This window comes from Physeter macrocephalus, chromosome 15 (assembly GCF_002837175.3).
Source record: "Physeter macrocephalus isolate SW-GA chromosome 15, ASM283717v5, whole genome shotgun sequence".
NCBI lineage: Eukaryota > Metazoa > Chordata > Mammalia > Artiodactyla > Physeteridae > Physeter > Physeter macrocephalus.
Window position 1 is genome coordinate 15,528,656 of NC_041228.1, and position 5,235 is coordinate 15,533,890.

A 5,235-nucleotide genomic window follows, 5' to 3' on the forward strand; every position below is an offset into this window, starting at 1 on the left:
TCATTGCTAATGTGGTCTGAGTTTTGTTTGACAATAATTTTAATGTTTTCAAAATTTGAAATGTCAAGTATTGGAAATGAAACCTTTGAATATATTTATATTATGTTTCCCTTGCAATATGTTAACTTTGTATAGCTGTAAATAACTGTTAGTAATTTTCCCCCAGTCTCTTAAGACTTGACACTTAAATCTGCTCTGATGTTTGCTAGCTTTTAAATATATTTATTTGACAGAGCAAAGAACCCTCTTCTCCTGGTTAACTGTGTCCTTGAATACAAAATAAAAGTTAGCAGTGATTAGTAGTTTTCAGTGATTTTTTTTTTCATTTTATTAACTGAATTTTCAAAAAATCATGGTAAAATATAACAAAATTTGCCATTATATCCATTTTTAAGTGTACAGTTCAATGGCATTAATTATATGTACAGTGTTGGGCAACAGTATCCACTATTTCCAAAACTTTTCATCATCCCAAACAGAACTCTGTAACTGTTAAGCAATAACTCTCCATTGCCCCCTCCCTACAACCCCTGGTAACCTTTCATCTACTTTCTGTTTCTATGAATTTGCCTATTCTTGATATTTCAAATAAGTGGAATCATACAATCCTTGTTCTTTTATGTCTGAATTATTTCATTTAGCATAGTGTTTTCAGAGTTCATTCATACGGTAGCATATATCAGAATTTCTTTTTTTTTTTTTTTTTTTTTTTTTTTTTTTTTTGCGGTACGCGGGCCTCTCCCTGTTGTGGCCTCTCCCGTTGCGGAGCACAGGCTCCGGACGCGCAGGCTCAGCGGCCATGGCTCACGGGCCCAGCCGCTCCGCGGCATGCGGGATCTTCCCGGACCGGGGCGCGAACCCGTGTCCCCTGCATCGGCAGGCGGACTCTCAACCACTGTGCCACCAGGGAAGCCCTCATTCTTTTTTTTTATAAATTTTATTTATTTTTATTTTTGGGGGGCTGTGTTGGGTCTTCGTTGCTGCGTGCGGGCTTTCTCTAGTTGCGGCGAGCGGGGGCTACTCTTCATTGTGGTGCGTGGGCTTCTCATTGTGGTGGGTTCTCTTGTTGCAGAGTATGGGCTCTAGGTGTTCGGGCTTCAGTAGTTGCGGCATGTGGGCTCAGTAGTTGTGGCGCTTGGTCTTAGTTGCTCCATGGCATGGGGGATCTTCCCAGACCAGGGCTCGAACCTGTATCCCCTGCATTGGCAGGCGGATTCTTAACCACTGAGCCACCAGGGAAGCCCTCATTGTTTTATATGGCTGAATAATATTCCAGTGTGTATGCCCACGTGTGTGTGTATTCATCTGTTTATGGATGGACACTTGGGTTGTTGTCACCTTTTGGCTAGAAAAATGCTACAATGAACATCAGCATACAACTCACAATGTGAGTCCCTATTTTCAGTTCTTTTGGGTATGTATCTAGGAGTGGAATTGCTGAATCTTATGGCAATTCTGTGTTTAACTTTTTGAGAAACCATCAAGCTGTTTTCCACAGTTGTCTGTAGCCATTTTACATTCCACCAGCAATATACAAGGGTTCTAATTTCTCAGCATCCTCACCAACACCTTTAATTTTCAGTTTTTAAAATTATTGTTATCACCATCCTAGTAGGTGTGAAGTGATATCTCACTGTGGCTTTGATTTGCATTTCTCTAATGACTAACGATGTTGACCATCTTTTATGTGGTTACCGACCATTTGTATATCGTCTTTGGAAAAATGTCTGTCCGAGTCCTTTGCTGAGTTTTTAATTGGGTTGCCTTTTTGTTGTTGAGTTTTAGGAGTTTTTCATATATCCTGGATGTTACACTCTTATCAGATATACGATTCGTAAATACAGTCAGTCCTCATTTACAGATTCTATATATGCAAATTTTACTCTTTAAAACTTAACTGTAACCCCCGAATCAATATTCATGGCACTTTAGTGCTCATTGATGTGCTTGTGCATAGTGGCAAAAATATTTGAGTTGCCCAGTGTGTACATTCCCAGCTGAGGTCAAAAAAGGTGACGTTTTGCCTCTCGTTTCAGCTCTCAGACTATAAAGAAGCATCCTTTTTGTAATGTTTAGTGCCACTTTTAAAATATTTTTGTGTTTTTTGCTGGTGATTTCACTGTTTAAAATGACGCCCCAAGTGTAGTACCAAAGTGTTGTCTAGCATTCCTAAATGCAAGAAGGCTGTGGGGTGCCTTGTGGAGAAAATGTGTGTTAGATAAGCTTCATTCAGACATGAGGAATAGTGCTCTTGGCCGTGAATTCAACGTTAATGAGTAAACAGTATATATCAATATATATTAAATAAGGTGTCTTTAAGCAAAAACACATAAAGCAAGGTTATGTATTAACTGATTGATGAAACTTATGACCAGAAGATCCCAGGATCTTTTTTAATTTATTTATTTATTTATTTATGGCTGCGTTGGGTCTTCATTGCTGCGTGTGGACTTTCTCTAGTTGCGGCGAGCGGGGGCTACTCTTGGTAGTGGTGTGCAGGCTTCTCATTGTGGCGGCTTCTCTTGTTGCGGAGCACAGGCTCTAGGCACATGGGCTTCAGAAGCTGGGGCATGCAGGTTCAGTAGTTGTGGCTCATGGGTTCTAGAGCGCAGGCTCAGTAGTTGTGGCGCACAGGCTTAAGTTGCTCTGCAGCATGTGGGATCTTCCCCGACCAGGGCTCGAACCCATATCCCCTGCATTGGCAGGTGGATTCTTAACCACTGCGCTACCAGGGAAGTCCAGATCCCAGGATCTTAACCCTAGGAGCATCTGTTCAGTATTCGTGGTGACTTTATAGAACTACTGTAAGTAATGAGAATTGACTGTACTTTATCTCCTTCTGTGGGTTATCTTTTTCACTTTATTGATAGTGCACACAAAAAAATTGATGCACACGCAGTTTTAATTTTGGTGAAGTACAGTTTATTTTTCTTTGTTGTTGCTCATGCTTTTGATGTCATATCTAAGACTCCATTGCCAAATCCAAGGTCATGAAGATTGACCCCTATATTTTCTTCTAAGATTTTATGGTTGTAGCTCTAATATTTAGGTTAATCCAATTTGAGTAAATTTTTGTATATGCTGTGAGGTAGGGGTCCAACTTCATTCTTTAGTATGTGGCAATCCAGTTATCCCAGCACCATCTGTTGAGGCACCTATCTTTTCCCCTTTGAATGGACCTGGCACCCTTGTTAAAAACCAATTGGCCATATATGTAAAGGTTTATTTCTGGGCTCTCAGTTCCACTCCATTGGTCTATATGTCTAGCCTTATGCCAGTACCACACTGTTTTGACTATTGTAGGTTTGTAGTGCATTTTCAAATCAGGAGTATGAGTCCTTCAACTTTCTTGTTTTTCAAGACTGTTTTGTCTATTTGGGGTCCCTAGCAATTCCATATGAATTTGAGGGTTGGTTTTTACATTTATGCAAAAAAAGTTGTTGGAAATTTGAATTATGAATTATGGAAGGAATTATGTTGAATCTTTAGATTGCTTTGGGTAGTACTAACATCTTGACAATATTAAGTATTCCTATATATGAACACAAGATGTCTTTCCATTTATTTAGGTCTTATTTAATTTCTTTCAGCAATGTTTTGTAGTTTTCAGTGTACAAGTCTTTCTTTCACCTCCTTGGTTACATTTATTCATAGGTATTTTATTCTTTTAGGATGTTATTGTTAATTGGAATTGCTTTCTTAATTTCCTTTTCAGATTGTTCATTGCTGGTGTATAGAAACACAACAAATTTTTGTTTGTTGATCTTGTAACCTGCAACTTCTCTGAACTTGTTTATTAGCCCTAGTAGATTTCTTGTGGATTCTTTAGAATTTTCTATATATAGGATCATGTCATCCATAAATAGGTGTTGTTTTACTCCTTTCCAATTTGGATGCCTATTATTCTTTTTCTTGTCTAATGGTTCTGGCTAGAACTTCTAGTACTGTGTTGAATAGCAGCAGTGAAAGAGGGCATCCTTGTCTTGTTCTTGATCATAAAAGAAAGCTTTCAGTATCACCATCAAATATGATGTTCTCTGTGGGTTTTTATTAAACTCTGTTTATCATGTTGAGGAACTTCTACTCCTAGTTTTCTAAGAGGTTTTTTTTTTTAATTTATTTATTGTATTTATTTATTTTTTGGCTGTGTTGGGTCTTCGTTGCTGCACGTGGGCTTTCTCTAGTTGCGGCGAGCAGGAGCTACTCTTCGTTGCGGTGCGTGGGCTTCTCATTGTGGTGGCTTCCCTTCTTGCGGAGCTTGGGCTCTAAGTGTGTGGGATTCAGTAGTTGTGGCAGGCGGGCTCAGTAGTTATGGCTCACGGGCTCTAGAGCACAGGCTCAGTAGTTGTGGCAGGTGGGCTTAGTTGCTCTGCGTCATGTAGGATCTTCCCAGACCAGGGCTCGAACCCATGTCCCCTGCATTGGCAGGTGGATTCTTTTTTTTTTTAATTTTTTTATTATTTATTTTACTTATTTATGTTATTTATTTTTTGGCTGCGTTGGGTCTTGGTTGCTGTGCTCGGGCTTTCTCTAGCTGCGGTGAGCGGGGGCTACTCTTCATTGCGGTGCGCAGGCTTCTCATTGCGGTGGCTTCTCTTGTTGCAGAGCATGGGCTCTAGAGGCACGGGCTTCAGTAGTTGTGGCTCACGGGCTCTAGAGCGCAGGCTCAGTAGTTGTGGTGCACGGGCTTAGTTGCCCTGCAGCATGTGGGATCTTCCTGGATCAGGGATCGAACCCGTGTCCCCTGCATTGGCAGGCAGATTCTTAACTGCTGCACCACCAGGGAAGCCCTGAGGTTACTTTTATTCCCCTTCGTTTTGTTAACATGATGTAGTACATTGATTCATTTTCTTTTGCTGAGTCACTCATATTCCTAGGATAAATCCCACTTGGTTATGGTGTGCCATACTTTTGATATGCTGTTGTATTCTGTTTGCTCGTATTTTGTTGAGGATTTTCACACTTATATTCATAAGGGATATTGGTCTATTCGTATCTCTTCTTGTGATGTCTTTATGACATATGGTAAAAGTATGTTTAGTTTTGTAAGAGACTGCCAAACTATCCTCCAAAGTGGTTATACCATTTTGCGTTCCCACCAGCAACGAATGAGAGTTCCTGTAGCTCCGCATTCTCACCAGCATTTGGTGTGGTCAACATCCTGCATTTGGGCCATTCTAATAGGTATGTAGCAGTATCTCACTGTTGTTTTAATTTACATTTCCTTGATGACAT